Consider the following 25,457-nt stretch of genomic DNA (forward strand, 5'->3'; position numbering starts at 1 on the left):
CCCGCACACACACAACACACACACCTACACCCTCACCCACCCCTCTAAGTCACACTTCTGTGATGGTTCCTCAAAATTGCTTCCTTTTGCTTCCAGTGTCACTCCCAGATTTGTAAAATTAGTGGTTTCTGTGTTTAGTCCCCAGACGTGAGGCCCTCACCTGGAAGGTAGATGCGTGGAAAAGGCGAGTGAGCATCTGAGATGTAACAGGATGAGGGCTGAGCTGGAGGCTGAGTGACAGACAGCGACTCAAGTCCAAATCCGTTCTCTATGAATCTACAATCTAGGACGTTTCTATCACACCAAGTTTGGCTCAACTCTCTTCTCCCTTATTTTCTGGAGCTACTCATGAGAAAAGGTTTCCCCGAGGGGTCTGGCAGAAATGCTTGACTTTTAGCTTGACTACGGCTTAGGTTCAGGCTGTGAGCTGTTAATGTCATTCCCTGAGTCCTTGGTCTGCTGTGGGAGAAAAATCTGACAGACCAGTAATATCACAAGGATAATCATGGAAAAGCCAGTTTTATTGATGATTGAACACACAATTTAGAACACATTTAGGAAGAGCTGTTCCAATGTTTATCTTCTATTTTCCATGAAAGTGTGATCAATCTGTTGCGTTATTTCTTACCCTCCTTACCCTCCTTACTCCATCCAAGAACAATTTTGTTACAGAGTCAAAAAATCCTGACCACTGTTCTGGAAAATGACCCAGCCCTGCGCTGGTCCATTAAGCAAGCATGTCATTAAAGCCTTCTTTGTCAAAGCTGGTCTTTCCCAAGGTGACTGTGTCTCCTGTGAACGCACCCTCGTCAGACATCGCTGGTCAGGCAAAGCCTTGGTACTTATCCCTGATTGATGAAGAAGAGGGAACTCCGGGACGGCGTCTATTACTGTGGAATCTGGGAGGGTGAGCTCCAATTCCAGATAAACATCAGAAATGCCTGCTACCTTGCAGATCTGTCTCCGTAGTTCTGAATCAGGCTTCCCGATGACATAATTAGCATCATTTACCAGGCTGTGAAATTCATACAAGCATACATTTTCATTTAGAGGAGAAACAGAACTATATTTTGGTCTGGTAATTCCCTCATCTGGCTCTAAGTCAGGAGGATGCAAACATGTGATCTCAAACAGCTTTTTTTTTTTTTTTTAAGGTTTTATTTATTTATTTGAGAGAGAGCACAAGAGCACAAGCAGGGGGAGGAGCAGAGGGAGAGGGAGAAGCAGGCTCTCCACTGAGCAGGGAGCCTGATGATGCGGGGCTCTATCTCAGGGCCCTGGGATCATGACCTGAGCCGAAGGCAGACACAACCAACTGAGCCTCCCAGCCGCCCCTCAAATGGCTTTAAAAAAAAAACAAAAAACTTTCTTTTGAAATAATTTCGGACTTACAGAAAAGTTGCAATAATAGTATAAGGGATACCCATATAGCCGTCAAGTGGATTCCCAAATATTGAAATTTTATCACATTTGCCCTATCATTCTCTCTGTCTTAATATGTATAGCACATTTTTTTATGAACGGTTGGAAAGTAAGTTGCAGACATAATGACTCCCTACTCCTAAATACTTTAGTCTTAACTAACCACATTACAATTATCAAAAGCAGGGAAGGAGTATTGATAGAGTACTATCATCTATCCGAGGGAATCTTGTAATAGTTTTGCCAGTTGTCACACTAATGTCCTATGTAGCAAAAGAAAAGGAAACAGAATTTTAATGCTTTTGGTATAGGGCCACAATGGTGCTGAGATTCTTTCCAGTAACAGGGTAACATTAGAACTGTTAGGACTCAGTACACCATAGTCCTGGTTGAAAACATCTCTTCTCTTGGTATTTAGGCCTCGACACCTGCTGAATCAAAACTACTTTCTTTTTTAGAGAGAGAGAGAGAGAGAGAGAGACAGAGTGTGTGTGTGTGTGTGTGTGTGTGTGTGTGTGTGTGTGTGTAGTGTTGGGGGAGGGGCAGAGGGAGAGGGAGAGAATCTTTTTTTTTTTTAAGATTTTATTTATTTATTTGACAGAGAGAGACACAGCGAGAGAGGGAACACAAGCAGGGGGAGTGGGGGAGGGAGAAGCAGGCTTCCCGCTGAGCAGGGAGCCCGATGCGGGGCTCAATCCCAGGACCCTGGGATCATGACCTGAGCCGAAGGCAGACACTTAACGACTGAGCCACCCAGGCGCCCCAAGAATGGGTAGGGTTTTGAGAGCAAAGATGAAAGCCCAATCCAGGGGCGCCTGGCTGGCTCTGTCAGTGCAGCGTGCAACTCTTGATGTTGGGGTTGTGCATTCGAACCCCATGTTAGGTGTGGAGATGACTTAAAAAATAAAATCTTAACAACAACAACAACAAATGAAAACACAATCCAGACAGAAGGGAAAGCCAGTGGCTGTGGGGTCCTACACTTTGACTCCACAAAACAGCCAATTTTGGTTCCCATGACAGAACAGAGGAGACAGCTTCTCAAAAGTCTGAGTCTGCCCAAGGGCCGCTGCTATATTCATGGCAGGTGCCAAGAACCCCAGTTTGGTAGTGCCCAAAACCATTTTGCTATAAGCACTCCTTGCAGAGAGTTGTAGGGTTACTTATCTGGTTCAGTTACAAAAATAACATAATCGTTAAAAAATAATAATGAGAATAATCATGATTAACAGCGTAGGCTTTAGAATCAGAAGACTTGAATTTGGTTTAATTTGCTTCTCCAGTGATCAACTGTGTGACATTGAACAAGTTACTTCTATAGGGCTCAGTTGAAAATGTTGGAATAATAATGGCACCTGCCATGAATATAGCCCTTAAAAGTAATAATCATTCAATATATCCTAGCTGATGTTAATATTAGACCCTCAACATCAACCACTAGTATTGCTCTTACGCATTGTTATTGCTTTTATTGGCCTTCCAGAGAAAACCATGGTCCCTATGCTATGACCTGCAGTGCCTGGAAATTTTACTGACAGGTGGAACCAAAATAAAGAGAATCTTGCAATGTTTCTTTTTATAAATGTGTAATTAGAGGTACATGGACTTTTCTGTTCTGCTTTTTCATGGAACAGAGGATAATCATTGTTTTCAGTTCTCCTACAAAGTATAATCATCACTGTCATGTGGTATGCAATATTTTAACAAGCAGACTCTGTGCTCAGTACACAAGAAGAATTCAATAAACATTTAAAGATTGAATTGGAACATTATCAAAATATGGGACTACACTTGGAATAGTAAAAAGTATTTCCCTGCAATGTACTGAAAAATCTGGTGATTACCCTTTAGTGAAAGATATTTATTTGGACTTCTACATGACCATCAATGACCAGTTGTCTATAATTTGGGAAAAATATTATCCTACAAGAAAAAAGATCCCCAAAGCACCACCTCCATCTTAAAATGAATGACAAACAAAAGCTTCTCTGTAAAGGATTCATACCTCAAATTTACAATAGAGCTTGCAGCAACATGAACTGAATGATCTCTGCAACATCTTTAAATAACATTTCTTCTTGTTACAAAGTATTACATTTACACTGCAGAAAATACAGATAATAAAATATACAAAAATAATATATCAATTGTAACATTACCACCTCCCTGGATAGAACCACAGTTAATTTAGCTATTTTGTATAACATTTCAGTCTCTTCTGCCCTGTGTGTGTGTGTGTGCAAGATTTTATTTATTTGACAGACAGAGAGAGAGAGAGAGCACAAGCAGGGGGAGCGGCAGAGGGAGAGGGAGGGAGAAGCATGCTCCTCGCTGAGCGGGAGCCCAATGCGGGGCTCCATCCCAGGACCCGAAGATCATGACCTGAGCCAAAGGCAGATACTTAACCGACTGAGCCACCCAGGCGCCCCTGTGTGTGTGTGTTTTTAACTCATCCTTCAGTGCACATGTTACAAAACTAGACATTTTTCACTTAACAATGTTGTATTAATGTCCTATTGTTGCCATAACAAATTACCATGCACTTGACGACACGACACAAATTTATTCTGCTAACAGTTCTAGAGGCCAAAAGTCAGAAATGGGTCTCACTGGCCTGAAACCAAGGTGTCAGCTGAGCCGTGTTCCTTTCTCGAGGCTCTAGGACAGAATCCATTTTCTCGCCTTTTCCAGCTTCTGTAAGCAGCTGCAGTCCTCAGCTTGTGGCCCCTTCCATCTTCGCAGCCTGCACCAGTCAACGGAGCTGCTCTCACCCTGAATCACCCCGACTTGGACTCTCCTGCCTCCCTCTTTCACTTATAAAGACCCTTGTGATTACATGGGGCCCAGGATAATCTTCCCAACTCCTGTTCAACTAATTAGCCACCATAGTTCCATCTGAAACCTTAATTGCCCTTTACCATGCAACAGAACAGATGCCCAGGTTCCAGACGCAGACACGGACGCCTTCTGGGGGAACATTATTCTGCCCACCACAAATACATTCTGAGTATCCTTATAGGCCTTGACTGTTCTTCTATCTGTACTCTCATTTGTAATCTCTACAGTGCATTTTATTGTAGGGATATACCATAAACCATTATACCATCTTCCTACTATGAGGATATATAAGTTCCTATCATTTGTAGTTCCTAGGCAATAAAAATAAGAAATTATAGCTTTAATTAATACTGCTATATATATTTATATATTAATATTTCTGAGAAGGCAGTAGATGAGTTTCTTATCAGTTCATACTTGCACCATGCAGGTGTGAGCTGATATTTCCTGATGCCCTCACAGACACTAACCATTATCGTCCCTTTTCAATCTCTGCCAGATGGAAAATTACATTCCATTTTTATTTGCTTTTTTTTTTTTTTTTGGATTCTATTGAGATTGACTATTGTTTCAGACTTATGTTGGCCACCCAAGGTTCTTCATTTGTACAGTGCAGGTCAGTCATTAGTGAACTCTTGTTAAGCATGTAATCATGTCAGCAACCTTGACAAGGAGACTTTGTGGGAGGTATTTTCACCCTTAGTGAAACCCCTCCACTCATGATATTATTAAATGCCCACATTGCTCCTGCATTTCTGCATCCTAAGAAAGCTCCACTTGTACTCTCTGGGTATGACACAATTTCCATGCCCTCTGTCACTGATGGAGTGAATCATTTAATACCAAGTGGCAAGATGGCTGTCGCTTGCCTGAGCTCCACGCCAATCAGCGTTGAAAGTAAACCCTCTCAAGATGACTCTTCCTCCTTCTTCAGGTGAACTTTGCCTCCGTGTGTTACTGGGTAACCCCCCTGGACGTGATGAACCATTAGGACTATATTTCTAAACTGATAGAAAATTCCTGCTGCCGGCTGTTTAGATTTGCTGGAACTCTCACCCAGGATATTATAACCAACCCAGATTTTAGAAACTGTTCTTATGTTTATATTAATCATTATTATTTAGTACCCTTTGTTTTTGGTTCCTACATGCATTCCAGAAAAATAAACAATTCCTATGCAGCGAGCTGCACTGCATGAATATGACCTAGCCCAGTGGAACTGACACTTCAAGATGCTTCATTAGTTAATTTAGGCATGGCTAATACATCCATGTCATTTTTCTATATTTTATATCCTCATATCTTTCTTTTCATATTTATTCATCCAAACTTGGAGGGTGGCGGAAGATACAGAAACTTAAAAATAAAACAAAACAAAACAAAAAACACAGTGAGTCTTCTCATATGAAACACATCCCAGTGTTAAAATAAATGAAAGAATATTGTGCAATTTCCAGGAAGATGTCAATAATGCCTGGCTGAATTGGAACAAATACCAAAAGGCTCAGAAATGCTTTCATCCCAATTAGAGGCAAATACTCCACTGTAAGTCAGGGAGTATTTGTAAGTGGAGGGAGAAAATCAGGCTACAGCCAGGGATCGGGGGTAGTCTGGGTCCCCCAACCCTCCACATCACCAAGGTTTGTTTGTCCTGATTTTGTGATGAATCCTGTTTCTCTGGGTTTCGGGGTTTTGTTTCAGAAACCACCCTGCATTTTAACCATTCCTATATGCAGATTTCAAACAATGAAGTAAGCACAGCATGCCCCAATTTTGTGTTTGTGGATGATATGCTATCAACATGTGACTGGCATCTAACACTGATTTTCAGAATTTCCCTGAAAGAACATATCTTGATAGGCCAGATGTGAACTCCAACCAGGGACCCAAGTGCACCACAGGCTGCTGAGCTCAGGGGTTGGGGCCAGCTGGCTGCCACGTGATTGCAATGTGATCATGCCCCTGCACTTCCACTTCTCTCTCTTAAAATCAGAGAATGGTGCTGACTTCCTCACAGTGTTTCCGGAATTAAATAAGTGAATACATGTTGAGTATTTCATCTGTCAGTTAAAAAAAAAAAAAAGCAGCAGTGAAAATCAGCAGCTTCCCTTACAATTCAGGAACTAATTGGCTGCCGGCAAGAGAGTTCCACTTTGGCTTTCAGACATCACCCACCCACAAGATAAAGACTCTAAAGGTGGTAAAATATTTCCTCCATTTACTGACCTTGGGCCATAATCATGTATGTAAAACTCTGAATTAGAATTCAGGAAATTGTCTAAGTCTGTGAATTCAGCCCTATTTCTATGAGTGTTGAAAACTTATTGAGATTATTTGACACATCGATTGTTCTGATTAGAATTAAAACCGTGGCTTTATCACGATTCGATCTCATGATTATTCCCTGTGGTACCTACCATCAGACTCTTCTTAATGACATTGACTCAAAACCGAATCCACAGCCTTAGTCCTAGCTCCTAGATGGAGGTTATCATTAACCTAAGTAACAGCCTTTAGATGAAAAGTGGGATTATATATTTTCATTATCTCAATACGTAAATCATTCCATTGTAATGGTACCCCAAATCCATAAAATAGGTACTCACCACAGGAGAAGTGGCTTTCTCTTAGAAAATGAGTCTCATTGCTCGGTACTTGGTCCACATCCGAATCCTCTTCTCATATAAATCAGAAACACTCTTCCATTATTGGGCCCTACACCTGGGACAACCATTTCTGATCCTTGTTTCTAGTAGCTTTAAGTACCAAGAAGTTAACTTCTCCAACCATTCCATCCAAACCTACTGCAGGAGATCCACGAACTGACTGATTCGGCCAGCACTGGCTGAGCACCTGCCATGTCAGATCAGGCCATGATCTTGAACCTTCCTCTAGGAAGGGCAGAGATCCCAAGGGAGCAGATGTAAGTGGTCACACCTGAGGGCTTCACGGTCTCTCAGGTGATGCTAAAATGTGAGTCGGGAAGGGCACCTGTAGTGGAAGGGGACCCACCATGTAGGCTCCATGTACACAGTGAGCAGCTCTGAGGTGGGAGATCTTCTTCAAGACTTCGTAACGTAAGACAAACTCTTCCTCCGTGTGGGACAACAGCGTATACCAGATGACCATGGACAGTCTCTGGAGGTGATCCTCCTTCTCACTCACCACACCACACCCCTCCCCTCTGGTGCCTCCAGCCAGCTCAGAGCACTTCTGCAAAGAGATTCCTCTGGTAATGCAGCAAGCCCTTGCCTTCTGTTTACAGGCAGCAACTTCCACTTTGTTCCACAGAAGAAAAGTTGCTGCACTCTTCTAAAAGCAAATGAGGAAAATGTCACTGCTGACAAATGAATCTTATTTACTTGCCATTGCCAAGAGCGCCAGGGGAAAAGAATTTGGGAAGAAAATCAGCGTTTTTCCTGACCAACCCACCTGGGATTGGGTCTTGATGCCTACCGAGAAAGGAGAGCAAGTTTAGTGTTCAGTAAGAGCCAGTTTTATCCACAGCCAGGCAGGTGAGGGCCTAGACATCTGGAGCATCATCGCATCATTAATTCTGGAGCCAAAGCTGGAGAAGGCACCCTTTCTCTGCCTCTTAGTATCTTCCTCCATAACAAGATGATAATAAAACACGTATTTACGTCAAAAGGAAGCTACTGACAAAAACTGGCTTCATGCCTAGACAGGTCTTTGAACAGACTCAGTGCTCATACTCAGTTAAAGGCTCCTCCCTCGGACAGGCCACCCACCTGGCCCGGCAGCAAAGTTACAGGAAATTTTCAAAATCCAGCGCAGCAGACCACCCGCCAGGGCCGTGAGTCTCTAGAGCCTCGGAACGATAATGCTGGAAAACAAGACTTGGAAAATGGTATGGCTTGCATTCGACAGGAATCGATAAATGTGCCATTTTTTTAAATTTTTCTGAATGTAACATCAGAGCCTCTGGATGTCTCCTGCAGAAAACCTCTGTCACTCAAGGGCAGAAGACGTCAACCAGAGGGAAACGAGGACAATACCAGCACTATAGGAGGGCACAGCTCTCCGTGTGCTGCTCGATCACACCCGCTCGGTGACCCCTCTGACTCGCTCAGTCCTCCAATCAGCCCGAGGAGGCCGGACCTGTAAGGATTCCCTTTTCCCTATAAGGTCACTGAGGCTCAGGGTTAATAGAAATTAGCGATACTTACACCAGGACCATGAAGAGAGAGGGGCCTGAGCAGAAGTGGATCAGAAGATGACAGAAAAGCAGTGTCACATGCCTCAGGCCAACTGATGGGAAGCTCATTTAAATGATTAAAACCTCTTACGTGTTCTATAGGATATTTCTAAAGAAACTACTTTTTCTTTTCAAATACAAATAGGAACATAAAAGGGACAACATGGTGCTTACTAACGGTTCTTGGGATGGACAGTCCTTTGATGTATGAACCTGGTAAGGCTATGGTTCTAGTTATCTGATCAAACACCAGTCTAGGGGTGACGGGGTGGCTCAGTCGGTTAAGCAGCTGACTGTTGATTTCAGCTCAGGTCATGATCTCAGGATTGTGAGATCGAGCCCGGTGTTGGGTTCCAGGCTCAGCGTGGAGTCTGCTTGGGATTCTCTCCCGCTGCCCTTCCGTACCGCTCTCTCTCTCTCTCATATGATAAATAAATTTTAAAAATCTTATATAAACACCTGTTCAGAGGTTGCTGTGAAGGTGTTTTGTAGATGCAAATCAAATCCATAATCAGTTGGCCTTATTCAGGGTGGTTCTCCTAGGTAATCTGGATGAGCCTGATTCAGTTGGTTGAAAGACCTTAAGAACAGGACTGAGGCTTCCTTGAAGAAGACATTCCGGCTGGGGACAGTGCCTTCAGAATGTTCCAGAATTCCCAGCTTGCCCCGTGGATTTCAGATGTGACCAGCTGGCCCCACGATCACATAACCTGATTCCTTGCAATAAATCTCTTAGTATCTATCTCCTACTGGTCCTGCTTTCCTGGTTGAACCCTTATTCTGAGACAGTTCTGAAAATGTTCACCGTAATTAGTATGTAAGACTGAGTTAGTAGGATGGTATTGTGCATTCATAAAAGCTAGTATTACAAAGTGCGTTTTTAAGTGGTTTTAAAATTTTCCCTGCATTCCTATTTACTGATGCACTTATACTCCCTCAGAGGAAGGACTCGGAAAATCACCTTGCTAAGCCAAAGTAAACTGTAAATTAAAATTCCTTTTAAATGATTCTGAACAAATTCTGAATGAACAGTCTAAATAAAGTTCCAGAATGTTAAAAGAGAGAGACTCCTTCCCTCTGATTTAAAGTACACATTAATGTACACACGTCTATCAGAGGGTATCCACCTAATCCCCACAGAAATTTCAAACAGCATTAATCAATTAATAGCACAGAATATTCAAATAGCATTAAGGCGATGCCAACGACATCCTGAATAGCTTTAGTTTTGTGACCCTGGACAAGTCTCTCAACATCTCTGCATCTCCAGTTCTTCATCCATAAAATAGGGATACAAATAGTGCCTGCCTTCTAGGACTATCACGATGACTAAGTGAGTTAATATGTTGAAGTGCTTAGAAGAGTACCCAGCACATGGTTCGCAGCATTTATTTGTGGGTTTGGGAAGCTTGGCAAGGACTTCACAGAGAAGCTGACGCTCGAAAGCCTTGCATTAGGGGCAGAGCACGAGGTACACTCCTGAGTAAGGGGGAAACCGGTTTGTGCAGAGCTGAGAGGCAGGAAAGAGGAAAGCTCGTTATGTTGACCCTAATTAAACCAGCCTGGATGGTTCTTACTAGAAACCCCATGAGAGAAGATGAGTGCCAGATTGTGCCCAAAGCAAAGTCCAGATTCTAAGTCTATGAGTCCATATTCGCGATACCTTTAAAACTATATGTTATGTTTTTCAAAAGAATGTTATGGCTAAACAAGCTTACAAAACTGTTAAATGAAGACTAACAGGTTTCTTTAAAGCAGGATTCCCCTCATTTAGTAGATTAAGGCTCAATCTACTAACGTGCTGCCCGCGGAGTGCCACACGCAGCAGCTCCCGAAATGGGCACCAGCGCCCTCTTGCTCCAGAGCACCTGCCCCTTCCTGCAAACACCAGCTGTAGCAACTCTATTTTCGGAATTCTGGATGCTCCGGCACCTAGGTCCTGCTGACCGACACAAGCTCACCTTTCCCACACAAACCAACCAAGCCGAGCACCCCCACCCACCACCTCCTCTCTGTGGCTCTTACAGCCCACGCTGTACGACTCTGCCCTCATCACCCAAAGGGCAGGTACCAACGACGGACATAACCTCTGCACCCCAGAGCCCACTGACATTATTGGAACAAGCCAATTCTTAGCCTGCTTACCCTGCCTGGCCTGGCCTTTCCTGAGGAAACCACCATAAAAGCTGCTGCCCACCCTCCACCATGGCTCCCACTGGCTCCAGACCCACCCTGCTCTTCCCAGTGTGGCCCTGCGTGGCCCTGCATGGCCCTGCGTGACGAGGCAGGCCCCTCCTCTTGAGAACTGTGAGTTCAGTAGCAATTGCTGATCTGTTGGCCTCACCATACCCAAATAATCATAAGACCTACATTTTAGAACACTGGTGTTGGGGCGCCTGGGTGGCTCAGTTGGTTGAGCGTCTGACTCTTGGTTTCGGCTCTGGTCATGATCTCGCAGTTGTAGGATCAAGCCCCGGGTCGGGCTCTGTGCTCAGCGGGGAATCTGCTTCAGGTTCTTTCTCCCTCTCGCTCTGCCCCTTTCCCATTCCTGCTTACATGTGTGCACGCTCTCTCTCTCTCTCCCTAAAATGAATAAATAAAATCTTTTTAAAAATAATAAACCATCAGTGTTGGCAAGGAAAAGCTTTCAAAGACTTTTAAGCAGAAGAGTCACATTATTATGTTTTACAAGTATTTGTCTTAAGAATTACCTCCATACCTCTGCACCACATTCCAGATCTCCAGAGCATCTCTGGAACCCTGGGAAGCTCAAAACCAACCTGAATGTTTGAGAGATGCAGAAGGGTCTGGAGAGCCCAAACTCCCACCTATCTAGAAGTCCTGATAACTTTGATGCTTCTTTGGGAGCACAGAGGACCATGAGGAGAGCTGTCCTTTAACCCAGCCCAGATACCCGGAGTGTGGGCAAACCCCAGCAGTCTTAGGAAAGGTGCAGCTTCTTCTCTGTTTGTAGATCATTCTAGAGGCTATGGCAATCAAGATTTGTGATTCACCCAAACTTTTCAATCACAGATACACAAAAGGAACTGAGAAACTTATCCTGTCTCAACACTTTGACCTCATTTTTTTTTTTTTTACATCTACAATATGGGGGGGGGTGTTTGTTATTTTGTAAATTATCTTCTAGCTCTGAAATTCTGTGATTCAAAATTACTCTACTAAGCTACTAATTCCAGCAAATTTTATAATCCTATAAAATTGCTCTAAGTCATAAAAAAGATTGATGCAAAATTTTTCCATCTCTATGCACTTTTTTTCCCCTTTGCTCTACTATGCCTGTTCTCCAAAGTGCACTTCTCTTTTGTTAGTTACAATCACCCTACTATTTATTGTGAGCCAATTAAAATAAATATTTTACTTTGGAAAAGGAAATGTACTTCTTTCCCCTAGACTGGTGCCAACCTTCATTCCACACCTTGTCCCATCACTTAACCAACTGTAAGCTTTATATGCACTTGGAAAAGGCATTAGGGGATTAATGACTCATTGCCCCACCAAAGCTCTTTTAGGTTGAGAGGACACAGGCTGCATCCCCTCCCCCCAGGGGCAGCACTTGGCAGACCTCTGAATGGGTACTGCAATGACCTTGCTTGAAAGTAAGGAAATGAATCATAGGGCTTGACCAAAACTTACTAGTTCTGTCTCCAAATGAAGGAACAATGATAAAACCGATGGTTGCCTGATAAGCAAATTGGAGTAAAGAGTGGAAGAAGGAAGTACATTAGCTTGGTATCTTCTGAAGGGAGGACTCTGCAACTCTATAGAAGCTGCTTTGCTGGCCTTTCTGTCGTTTCTTCTCAGGTGGGATCTCAGATCCCTTATATGTAAAATGTCAGGTTTGAAACAGGTGATATTTCAAATTAGGATCCTTAGTCATTGAATATGGAGTCAGTGCTGAATCCATTGGCCATGCTGTTTTTCCAATAAGGAAAATAGATACCTGGGTGTTACTGGATTGTAATAAAGCTACCAAAGAAGTATGATCCTTGCTTAAAAAGGTATTTGTGCAAAGGAGAAAAAAGGCCCTACAGTTGGGAGCATGAATCTTGATAGGCAGGCCAAAATCGGAGTGCGTGAAGGCACAATTGGAAGAAGAAAGCAAACAGGAAATGGAAAGACAATGGACATTTAGCTTGGCCAACGGATTATCGGTCATGAGGAAGAAAGGTAAAAGCGGTAACGAAGTAGAAAAGATTTGCTCCCACGACTCAGCAGTGTGGAGAAGCAGGTATAAATGAGAGCAGGGACACGAAGAGATGTGGACCGTGGATTTCCTATTTTCTGGACACTAGTGCCAGAAAAATTGTCTCTGTGGATGCGTCCAACTATTGCAGTCAATGTATTTTTTTTTTTTTTAAATCAACGTAATTATTCTTATTCTCTTGTGGAAACTGCTAGATGTATTCATTCAATAGGTATTTACTGAACTTCTTCTTATCCGTAACTGAACTAATAACCATGTAGTATCTATAGAGATAAATAATTTTTGCTTTTAAGAAGTTTGCTCTTAAGGGTGGAAATGGGTAAATTAACAATTCACTGTAATCACAGTGCTGCCGCAAGTGTATAAACAAAAAGAACAAGGGAAAAAGTATTATTACCAACGACTACATGCTGAAGACAAGACCGAAGCTCAGCTTTAAAGAATGGATAAGATTTTGACAGGCAAACCGAGGAAAAGCATTCTAGAAAGATGGAACGGAGAGAATAAGGGCATTCCTTAAGATGGTTTACAAAACTATTCCAAATATGACCTCTGCTTAAATGTCCTGCTCGTCATTGTTTAGGTGGTCTCCTCAGTGGGGGAAGTCCCGAACCCACTCGGCACGTCTGTACCTCCTTCTCAGCCAGCTCTGTGGGTAAGGGAACCTCTTGCCCCTTCAGATCAATGTGTTGCCACTTAGAGTCCAGCCCTGCTAGCGTCTCTCAGACTTCAGGAAACTAGATGCCATCACGTCCAGTGTTTGCTTTATTGGTCAAGGGAAATCAGCTCTCCGATTTCAAGCTTGAGGGTGCTTGCAGGCTTGTGTTTTAGAAGGTCTGTTGCAGCGGGTGGCCTGACCTGAGTGAGCAATCTCAGAGCAGAATGGTTCAGACATAGCCTCACGGACTCCGCTCGGAGAGCACACTCCATCCCAGCAGGACTGCAGGTAACGTACCTGAGCTCTCAAGAGCTGCTCTTGATACACATCTCACATATCAGTTAACCAATAATCATTTCTAGTGAAATATTAAAATAAAATCTGGGGAGGTTTTTAAGATTATTTTCTTTAACTGGAATGACAATGCTTTCATGTCCTCTGAATGTCTAACATTTTCTGTTTTCAGAAAGCTCCCAAATCATTGTTCCAAAGTATATTAGTTGTTTTTTTTTTTTTTTTAAATATTTTATTGATTTATTTGTCAGAGAGAGAGAGCACAAGTAGGCGGAGTGACAGGCAGGGGCAGAGGGAGAAGCAGGCTCCCTGCCGAGCAACCTGATCCCAGGACCCTGGGATCATGACCTGAGCCAAAAGCAGATGCTTAACCAACTGAGCCACCCAGGCGCCCCCAAAATAGGTTTTAAAGATATACTCTGTAAACTGTGGCTGGAGGGAGGCATTATGGGGTCGTTCCCTTTTTTATTTTCCACATTTTGAGTTGTTTGAATTTCTCACAGAGTGAATACATTTTTCATACTATACATATATACTTTCCGCATTCAGAATTTTCACAGGTTGAGAAATTCCTGATTTGTTCTTCTATGTAAAGCAACCTCTTTTAACGTCTCTCGGCGCAGGTGAACTACATACATCTTTTGCCTACGTCGTGATGCCATGCACTAATACATGCTCATAAAAGGTTCATGAAATAAAATAATCAAGACGTAAGCAAGCAATATTCGTCTTTCAGCACCAGGAACACAGAGAGAGGCCTGGCCCTCAATGTCTTGTCATTGCTACACAGCTGAATTCTGGGGTAAAAGAGGGAAGGAGAAACAACGGACTGGGAGTCTCGGAGGTGGCCCTCGCCGACCTCGGGGTCCTCTGGAAGGCGGGCCTCTAATCGCCTAGTGGGTACTGTTGGGTTTCAGACCAGCCGCCGGTGCACACCTGGGACTTCCTGCCTGCCTCGGCTGCAGTCCTCGGGCTGCCTTGTCCTTATCACCCCCAGGGCGGTGTGTGGGGCCCAGCGACCCTGATGCTAAACCAGGATCACAGCCCTGCTTGCTGCCGTGCCTAGGGAAGGGCGGCCACATCTGGAGGGCCACGAAGCACAATCAAATGTCACACTGCCGCCGCACCGTGCTGGTTGCCACTCAGCAGCCTGCTCTGCCTCGTGGGGGGCTAGTTTCCTAGACACGGGCTCTGCCGGCCGAGGCTCCTCAGCCTGATGGCTTTTTTACTCACAACTTGGGCTCAAAACTAAGCGAAAGCTGATTCGGAAATGATGTCAAGAGAAAAAGCAATGCTGAGTTTGCTTCCCGGTGAGTCTGAGATCAAGAGCTGTCGCCTCCCTTCCCTGGGAATGGGAGGGCCACACCGGGTGACTCCATCAGTAGAGCCCAGATAGCACCCCTGTGGGAAAATCAGCCTGGAATGGCTCTGGAAAGTTCCTTGGCTCCCACATCACTAAGTCAATCTGCTGCCTCATCCAGGACAAACCCACGATGAGTAACTCGAGTCCCCGGTGGGGTTTGGGTATAAAAAACCAGAAACCACCCTAAGAGCCTAGGGGTCTTGAGAAAGAGGTATAATTAATTCTTTACCAGTGGACTTGTACAGTATCCGCAGGTCCTCCTTATCCAGCCTTCCATGGCAAGGCCCCACCGCCTTGCCTTTACCTTCAACCATGTCTTCAGGACCCAGCCCGTGTCTGCATCTGTCCAGGTGGTAGTTTAAGGCTTTTAAATCTGAGCTCACAGACCAGCCTAACGTTGAGTTTGGGTACAGGGGACTGAGGGTGGTGGTGAGGACACTCTGAAACACTGAATCGGGGTGCAGGTCTGGGGATGCCACTGACCAAGTCAGGGAGACTGTGCAGGATGAATGAAATTTTTTCTCTCCTACCTCATTACTACAGTCCTTGCTAAGGTTCATATGCGACCAAGAAGGATAGAAAATACTTATTATACCATTTTTATTTGTTTGCATTCCCGTGAACTTCAGAGTACAGGATGCGACAACGTCGAAGCAGGGAGGGTCTGCATTCTGACACTCTCCCCTCCACCAGCCTTCACTTTCTGTTCCTATTTCCAGTTTACTCTATCAACTCCATCTTCACCAGAGACTTCCTGTCTTCTCAGTCCTTCCCCGGGTAAAAACAGATAGATTTTATATTCTTTTTTTTTATTAAGATTTTATTTATTTATTGAGAGAGAGAGAGTACAAGCAGGGAGAGTGGAAGAGGGAGAAGCAGGCTCCCCGCGGAGCAGGGAGCCTGATGTGGGGCTCGATCCCAGGACCCTGGGATCATGACCTGAGCCGAAGGCAGACGCTTAACTGACTGAGCCACCCAGGTGCCCCTAGATTTTATATTCTTGAATGAAACTTATTTGTATGAAAACTTTCCCTTTGCCTCTAAGGTGTAAAATTATAAGCAAATACTATAAAGGAAAGGTTATCCCTGATACTGTCTTCGGCTTAAGACTGGTTCAAAAGGTAAATCCATGTGTGTCTTAATCCGAAGAAATATCTAGAGAGAAAATTGGTGCTTTACTTGTGAGACCTCTCCTAACCACAGGATGCTGGAGCCCCCAGTCTGGGGAAACCTACATCAGAGCACCATGTCTGTGGATGGGGACTCTGTGCCCCAGTGTCCAGACTAAGCAACTATTTTCTTTCTTCTTTCCCATTGCTCCATTAATTTATATTCGTTCCCTCCTCAATCTTGGAAATCCCAAGACTTCCAGGCACTAGAAACACAAGCATCACTGTTGTCTCTTGCTGGCTTCCTTCAAGCCCCGTGATTAAGATCAGGCTCCAGGTAAAACACAGCCCTGACCCAGGGTTCAGAAGTAGGAGGAGAAAGGGGGAAGTGCTGGGTTCCTGATCCTCCCAGCATAGCGAGTGTCTTGGTCTGCTTAGGCTGTCCTCGTATTATAGACTGGGGGTGCTTAAACAACTAACATCTATTTTTTCACCATTCTGGGGGCTAGAAGTCCCAGATCAAGGTGCAGGTTGGTTTCTGGGGAGGGCTCTCTTCCTGGCTTGGGGATGGCTCCTTCTCCCTGTGTCCTCACATGGCCTTTCCTCTCCAGAAGAGAGTAAGCTCTGTGTCTCCACCTCTTCTTATAAGGACACAGATCCTACCAGATTAGGGCCCCACCCTTATGACCTTGTTTAACCTTCCTTACCTCCTTAAAGGCCCTCTCCAAATATAGTCACACTGGGGGTTAGGGCTGCAACATATGAATTTGGGAGGAGGTGGGACACAATTCAGTCCATAACAGTGAGTGAACTGGTAAGGTTGCAAGGATTCGAGAGTCAAACACTAAACCTTTACCTTTAATACATGACGGCTGCCGGATGAGGATGATGTGGAGAGCAGTGGGCATGACGGGTGTGGTAAAACTTTACAGCCATTAGATGAGCAAGAAAACTAAGAGAGAAAAAAATATGGCTTTGATCTAAGTATATGAGATTAACACCAGTATTAATTGTAATCATTTACTTACAATTTGCAAGCAATTTGAAACTGAAGGGTATAAAGTGTCCTTACCCCGTCAAACCATGCTACGAACCCTACTCTTCATTTTACCCTTACATCCACAACATCACTTGATGGACTGAATGAACTATTGAAAAAATTAATTGCTTGGAAGAAGGAAGTGTTAGCAAAAGAAGCTGGAAAAAATGAGATGGAGAGTCTAATGGGGTAGGGTTCATCTAAGCACTACATAATGGAGGAGAGACTATGGCCAATGAAGTCTTATAGCTAATGCACTCATCCATTCATCCCATAATTATTGACTGGTTGTCTGTTGGTGCTTGATGAATCAGACAGATGAAATCAAGTTGGCATTTTAGCACGATGATGGGCTGCCCCATGGACGAAGGATGGGAAGGGGTGAGGTTGGAAGCAGAGGCCACTGCAATGACCCTGGTCAAAAATAACAGAAGCCTGAGCAACCTGATGACTTAGAAGGAAATAGGAAAATTCAAGGGACAGGTATTTGGGAGGTAGAATTTCAAGAAACACTTCTTAAGATCAAGGTTATAATAATGGTAGTTAAAACTAATGAGTATTTACTATATGTCTTTACACTCTTCATCTAAGGGGAGTTAGAACTAACGCAGTTAGAAGTGTGCATTCAGACCTTAGCTCCCCCTCACTAGCTCTGTGACCTTGAAAAGTTTTTAACCTCTCTGCACCTCAGTTTCCTTGAGAGTTTAATAAGGATTAAATGAATTCATATATGACCCTGTCCTCATGCACTGTGGTGTCTAGTCATCTAGTACAATCTTTCTCTGACCTTAAGATCAACTAATGCACCTTCTCAGGAAGCAGATATGTTAGACCATCGATACTCCATTACACTGTAACTGGCCACTTTTAATCTATGTTTCCCCCAGGGCATAGGCCAGATCCTGGCACATCCTAAGAAATTAATTGTGACACGGCGCCAGATCCTTTAAATGACTTCTCTAACCACACCTAGACCCCTTCCATCACTTAGGGGAGCACTTCTCATGTATTCCTAACAACCTCTTGGGATGAGGGAATTTAGAATATTACTACATAGACATTAGTTTAACTTTTTAAAGATTATTTAATTACGTTGGTAGTATTTGCTTAGTATTTATACTTTGTATAGTATTTTAGCAGCAGGGTTCACCTCTCAATAATTTTCCAGTGTTAGTAAGAAAATTGCTCCCAGCCTCAGCCCTACTGTCGGTATTCCATTTCTAAACAGGTCAGGAGACTCGGAAAATTCTGGAAGTCTGGGATGCCCTTTGCCCTGCAAAAGTCCCATCGGAGCCTTGCTACTCCACTGATACTCACAAGCATCCTCTTGCACAGTTAATAAATGGGGATGTTTCAGGTATTTCCCCTGGAGATTAATGATATAAAGCATAATTAATAACATTTTAAATTTGATTTTTAGTATATTTTGAATGATCACAAAACTAAATTTGTCCTATTAATTTTTACTGAATTTAACGACATTGAGTAAGTTGCTTTGGGTTATTTCCTCACTGGGACTTTCCACATTTTCCTAATAAATGGGCGCCTTTCTGAGCCTGGGCTGGAACCCCTGTCTCACACGGACTTAGCAGTGAAATCTACCAGTGGTTTTTCACTAATAGCTTTTGTTACTTTTAGAGAAAACTGGTTTTCTTCACAATTTGTTAACTGCAATTTTCTCCAGTGACTAAAAGTCCCGAAAAAAGTAAAGAATATGAAAATGATTACATAACCAAGACCAAAGGCTAAACTAAAGAATTAATATAGGTTTAAGTTAGGTAAACATTAACTAAGTAGGGTAGGCATCTGCAGTAGAGATATTTAAGGGATGAAGTCATCCAGGATAAAGGAATTATAAATGTAGATCACCAGAAACAAAGTAAAATTAAGATTCAAATACAGATCAGTATTGTAATAATGAAGCTTACAGCATTATCAGACAGAATCTAGCAACACATTGAAAGAATAATACAATCTTAAGTAAATTTCATAGCTAAAAAAAAAATCTGATAAATTGGGACTTCATCAAAATTAAAAACTTGCTCTGTGAAAATACTGTCAAGAGAATGAAAAGACAAGGCACAAAACTTGAAGAAAATGTTTGCAAATCACATATGCAAAGACATAGATAATGAACCCTCAAAACGCAACAGCAAGAATATAACTCAGAAATGAGCAGAAACTGAGACAGTTCACCAGAGAGGTTATGCGGGTAGTAATAAGTACATTTAAAAATGCACGCGTCACCAGCCACTAGGGAAATGCTAGTTAAAAGCACAATGAGGCGCCTCCACCCGTCTGTTGGAATGGGGGGGGGGGGGACGCTGGCGAGGATGAGGAGCAACTGGAATGCTCCCACATCACCAGGGACAACGCCAAATGACGCGGCTACTCTGGAAAACCATTTGATACTTCTTAGAAAGTTAATCATACTCTTGAGATATGACCCAGCAATTCCACGTTTGGGTACTTGCCCAAGAGAAAAGAGAGCAGATGCCCATCCAACAACATGCACACACATGTTCGTAGCAGGTCTATCTGCAATAGCCAAACCTGAGGAATCGTTTACACAAGAATCTTCACCTCGGGCTCTGTTCTAAGGCACCCGGTTTTCCAGGTGATGAGGATGAATACACAAACAACTGAGAGAATGAAAGCTAAAAACTATAAATAGAGGAATAAAAAATAAAGAGGGGCGCCTGGGTGGCTCAGTCGGTTGAGCGTCTGCCTTCGGCTCAGGTCGTGATCCCGGGGTCCTGGGACCGAGCTCAGCGGGGAGCCTGCTTCTCCCTCTGCCCTTCCCTGTGCTCTCTCTCCCTCTCAAATAAACAAATAAAATCTTTTAAAAATCTTTTTAAAAAATGAAGATAGAACTGCAAAGAAGTTACAAATAACAGAATATTGTCAAAGTCGTATTTATGCTGCCTCTTAGACATAAATTATTTTTTAAGCCGGGAACAAGTAAAGATGTTTTAAAGGGATGAAAACATAAGCACAGGATTATTTTAAATAAGTGGCTTTTCTAGAATCCCCTCTGGAGAATAGCTTGGCAGTTCTTTTCAAAAATAAACATGTTCGGACCATGCAACCCCAAATGGAGGTCTTATCCCCAAGAAATGAAGACATTGTCACATGGGGACTTGCACATGAGTGTGCATAGCTGCTTTATTCATCATAGGCCAAACTGGAGACCACCCGAATGTTGTGCAATCAGGTGCATGATCACACACACACACTGGTACACCCACACCACGGAAAACCACTGAGGCATAAAAAAGGAATGAGCATTCCCTGGATGAATCTCCAGGGAATAATACTGGGTGAACAAGCCAATTCGAAAAGGTTACTTACTCCATGATTCCACGTGTGTAACATTCTAGAAATTACAGAATTCCGGAAATAGAGAGCAGATTAGCTGTTGTCAGGGGCTAGGGGCGGGAGAGAGGACGGTGTGGCGATCAAGGGGTAGCAGGATGGAGCCCGTGGCGACCACACCGTGTAGTATCACGGTTGTGGTGGTGCTTATGCAAGGCCACACTGCGCGGTGTGGTAAGACTGCATGGAGATACACACAACAAGTAAGTGCGTATCTGGTGGTGAACTCGGGATAAGTCTATGGGTTGTACCAACAGCAGTGTCTTGGGGTAGATACTGCACTATTGTTCCATAAAATGTTAGCATCGGGGACAGGTGCACAGGACCTCCCCGGACATTTCTTCGCAACTTCCAGTGAAGCTTTATTTCAAATTAAAAAGTTATAAAAATTTTTCAAATTAAGTAAAAGGCCTTTCTGAACATTATCATTAATCATTTTAAGCACACCTTTAAGTGTTCTACAGACACGATTCCCTTAGGTCTTCCTTTTTCTATTAATTCAAATTTTGTGCACACAGAATTCGAGAAGGTGACACTGCTACAGGAAGAAGGACATTCACAGACATTTTAATGAAGTTTACAAAACTGACAAATATCTTACATATTTTAATGCCACATATTTTTTCAGACAACGAATGATATTTACAGCTGCAATGGTAATGAGATGACTCTTCACTCAAATTATTTTGTTCGTAGAAGAGACATTGGCAGTGGGCAAGCAATCCACAGCCAGTAAACGAATGGCTTCCAGACAGTAGGTGATAAAAGCAGCATTTCGTATGGTTTGTGGCCTTACTTAGTAAAATGATGTTGGGGCAAGTTTACCATTAAGAAAGGAAAAGAAAACAATTCTACAGCTGAGAAAGGTAGCTCCCCCGAACCCGTGCACAGTCCTGCTGGTGCCGAGAGAGCAAGTACGAGGTCCAGCCAGGACCACACCAACGTGAGGGCTCAGAATTCAGCTGCTTTTTAAGAGAAACCTGCCTTTTTATATGAAATGTCCCAATTTTTAGTTTAGCAACCATTTCAAACATTTTTTTTTTTTTTTTTTTATTTATTCATGAGAGACAGAGAGAGAGAGAGAGGCAGAGGGAGAAGCAGGCTCCCCGCTGAGCAGGGAGCCCGATGCGGGACTCGATCCCAGGACCCTGGGATCATGACCTGAGCCGAAGGCAGACGTTTAACCATCTGAGCCACCCAGGCGCCCCCATTTCAAACATTTTTTTAAAGACTTTATTTATTTGACAGAGAGACAGCGAGAGAGGGAACACAAGCAGGGGGAGTGGGAGGGGGAGAAGCAGCTCCCCGCGGAGCAGGGAGCCCGATGCTGGGCTCGATCCCAGGATCACACCAAGCTGAAGGCAGACGCTTAACGACTGAGCCCCCCAGGCACCCCATTTCAAACATTTTTAAAACCGTGGGCTGCCTTAACAAATTACCACAAGCTGGGTAGCTAGAACAACGGAAACTTTTCCGCTCACACCTCTGGAGGCAAGGAGTCCAAAATCAAGGTGTCAGCAGGGCTGGCTCCTTCTGGAGGCTCTGAGGGAGAATCTGTTGTTAGCTGCCTTTCTTCTGGCTTCTGGGGTTCTTGGTATTCCTTGGGTTATAGACTCATCATTCCAATCTCTGCTTCTCTATCACATCTCATTTCCAAATTTCCCTCTTACTTCTATAAGGACATGAGTCATTGGATTAGGGCTCACCTTAATCCAGGAGGACCTGATTTAACTTGATTGTATCTGCAAAGACCCTACTTCTAAATCAGGTCACATTCACAGGTATAGGGAGTAAAGACTTGAACATATTCTTTTGGGAAACACAATAAACCCATGACACAAGCAGAACAATCTGCAAGCCCAATACAGCACAGTCCACCAGTTTGTCTTATCTGTTTGCTGGTAAAATAAATTCTAGATGGTTTAAAATATTTGTAAAATAAAAAAGCATCAAGAAAATATTGAAGTGAGTGTTTGCACACTCAAGGCATAGAGAAAGACTTTATAAGCATAACTCCAAGTGCAACATTTATGTAGAAAAAAAGACTGAAACAGTTGACAGATTTAACCACAAGAATAGAAATATCTCTCTACATAAAAAAAAAAAAAAAAAAAAAACCTAACATAGTGGGGCGCCTGGGTGGCTCAGTCAGTTAAGTGTCTGACTCTTGATTTCGGCTCAGGTCATGGTCTCAGGGTCTTGAGATAGAGCCCCGTGTCGGGCTCTGTGCTCAGCTGAGTCTGCTTAAGGTCTCTCTCTCTCCCTCTCTCTCTGCCCCCACCTCCCTCTCTCTCTCTCTTTCAGTAAATAAATAAATAAATAAAATCTTTAAAAAATTAACATAGTAAAAATACACATCAGGAATAACAATGTTATAGAAGACTGAAAACAGCCCATATAAACATGATTAGGATTTCATTTTATTGATTTATAACCCTCAAAAGAAAAAAAAAATTTTTAAGATTTTATTTATTTATTTATTTATTTGACAGAGAGCGAGAGAGAGAGACAGTGAGAGAGGGAACACAAGCAGGGGGAGTGGCAGAGGGAGAAGCAGGCTTCCTGCCGAGTAGGGAGCCCGATGTGGGGCTCGATCCCAGGACCCTGGATCATGACCTGAGCCGAAGGCAGACACTTAATGACTGAGCCACCCAGGTGCCCCCTTCAAAAGAAAAATTTGCATAGGACCATAATAGAAAATTAACAAAAGGGGAAACACAAATGTTCCATAGATATATGAAAACCTTACTAGTGATCAACGCACTGTAAATACAAAGCAATGACAAAGCTTTTTCTCCCCATTAAATAAATCAAAATTAAAATCCAACCAACAAACCAATGAATCCCCTCTGGTGACAAGAGGGGGTGGGGGTATGGGCACCATCTCACACCACCAGGAAAACTGTAAATTCTCCAACCCTTCTGGAGTCAGTTTGCCATCTGGTAGCGAAAGCCTTAAAAATGTTCACCCTTTCTAATTAACAAAATTTTTCTTCTGGTAAATATACCCTCAATCAGTAAGTGAGGAAGACAAATGTTTGAACAAGGCTATTCATCACAGCAATCTTTAGAGCTGCAGAAACGTGGAAGCAGCCTAAGCATCGAATAGGTGGGATTTCCTGGGAAATAGGGTCTGAGACAGAGCTTTCGGGTGGTTACTGGGGGCTGCTCACAGGAGCAAGTGGGGAAGGAAGGCTGGGAGCAGGACGAGTGGAAAGGGAGGGTGCATTGTGTTGCACTGGCCAGGAAGCCTCAGCCAGGATCCCAGGAGGTGCTCTCAGCGGGGATGGGCCTTCAGAATTGAACTGAATTGAGACAAGGGTGGGGCTGAGACCTGTGTCCCCTTATTTATCAGTCACTGAGTGTGGCTGCCCCAGAAGGAGGTGTCATGTGGGCGAGACGCTCTCTGGCCGAGGAAGGGCAATCCCAGGAGCTCTCAGCAGGCAAAATCTCCCATCCGCCATGCTTTATCAGCACCTCCTGTGGTTGCCCGAAAGGTACATCTATTGCCAATTCAGAGGGTAAATCATACGTCTCTTTCTTCCCCAGCATTACCGGGGTACAACTGACAGATAAATTTGCATATATTTAAGATGGTGCCACATGATGGTTTAATACGCCTACTGAGTATGAAATGATTACCACAACCAAGTGTGTGTGATAAGAACACTTAATATCTACTCTCTCAGCAAATTTCAAGTATCCAATACAGTGGTATGAACTAAAGTCACTATGCTGTACATTAGGTCCCCAAAACTTATTCATCTTATAACTGAAAGTGGTGTCACATTTTTCGACATTCCTCAGTAAGATTAGGCTAAATTCATTTTCCCACAATCTGTATTAATTACTGTGGGAAAGGCTTACAGCAAAGTGTGCAGTGATTAAAAAGCAGTTAATCAACAACTGTTTACTTATTGAGAACCTACTGTAAGCCAGATGCTATTCTAAGAATTAGAGCAGATAATAAGATAAGGAAGACAGTCACCTGAAGATGACTTCACTCTGGTGAGCAGGACAGGTTGTGCACATGATGACATTTTTGTTATTTTAAAATAAAAGGACATACACAAGGAGAAGCTTATATATAATAAACACACAGTCATGTCATATTTATAATTTATATAAATATTGGAAAGGATAACCACTAAAATGCTGTCACCCCAGCTGGGGTGAGATTATAGATAATTTTTTTTTGAAATCTGTATTTTCATGGATTACTTTTGAAACAAATGAAGGAGAATGAAATAATGTTTTTAAAAAGGAGAAATATTTATGTTTTAACCGCCTTTTTTACACTGGAGGAAACCACAGTCCTAGTACTTATTCCAACTATATCTCAAAATTGCAGTGCCACTAGAAATGTTGGAATTATTGGCCCATGAAGCTTTAGGCTCTGATCCTATTGCTCAGCTTTAATTCCTACACAGTCACTGCACGTGGACAGGCATCACTAGAAGCGCATCCCAGGGAACAGATAAATCTTTCTTCCAAAGAACAGAAGTCAATTTGCTGAAATGACTGTGTATTTTCACTGGGTCCACAAAATGCCATGAGGTTACCTTCAGTGCTCGAGGCCTTTGATTTAGAGGCTGGTCTATGCCTACTTTCCTAAAGAGACAGGGAATGTTACTTCGGCAAGGATTATAGGAGTAAAGAATGTTGACTGTTAGGAGTACAAAAATCAATAAAAAAATAATAATACAAGAGAGTTAAGAGTACACAGTAAAGAAAACGCTATTAACAAAAAGTATCAAGACTAAAAGTATATGGTAAGTGGACCATCTTTGTTGGCCAATCGATTTTAATGGATGATCTGACAGTCAAAGGTTGATTTTATTTCACTCTTTTGTCCCCAGAAGAGCAAATTAAACAGAAAATAGTGACAAAGGAAGAAGAGCAACGAAAGTAGCAGGTA

At 43.1% G+C, this 25,457-nt stretch overlaps 1 protein-coding gene across 6 annotated transcripts in view; it reads right to left on the minus strand.

Annotated features, from left to right (window-relative positions):
* Positions 1–25,457, minus strand: part of SOCS6 (suppressor of cytokine signaling 6) — a 156,728-nt gene that overhangs the window by 51,306 nt on the left and 79,965 nt on the right. For 2 of the 6 annotated variants that reach the window (XR_013443251.1, XR_013443249.1), the window contains 3 exons: positions 16,982–17,077; positions 6,867–7,712; positions 501–5,616 (listed from right to left, as the gene is read on the minus strand). The exons of 1 other annotated variant lie outside the window; for it this stretch is intronic. The gene's annotated coding sequence lies outside the window, so the exon portion shown is untranslated. Of the gene's footprint in view, positions 1–500; positions 5,617–6,866; positions 7,713–10,554; positions 11,060–16,981; positions 17,078–25,457 lie in introns of those variants that run through there. 3 more of the 6 variants (XR_013443253.1, XR_013443250.1, XR_013443254.1) reach the window with 3 other exon arrangements.

Source organism: Halichoerus grypus, chromosome 13 (genome assembly GCF_964656455.1).
Source record: "Halichoerus grypus chromosome 13, mHalGry1.hap1.1, whole genome shotgun sequence".
In the NCBI taxonomy this organism is placed as follows: domain Eukaryota; kingdom Metazoa; phylum Chordata; class Mammalia; order Carnivora; family Phocidae; genus Halichoerus; species Halichoerus grypus.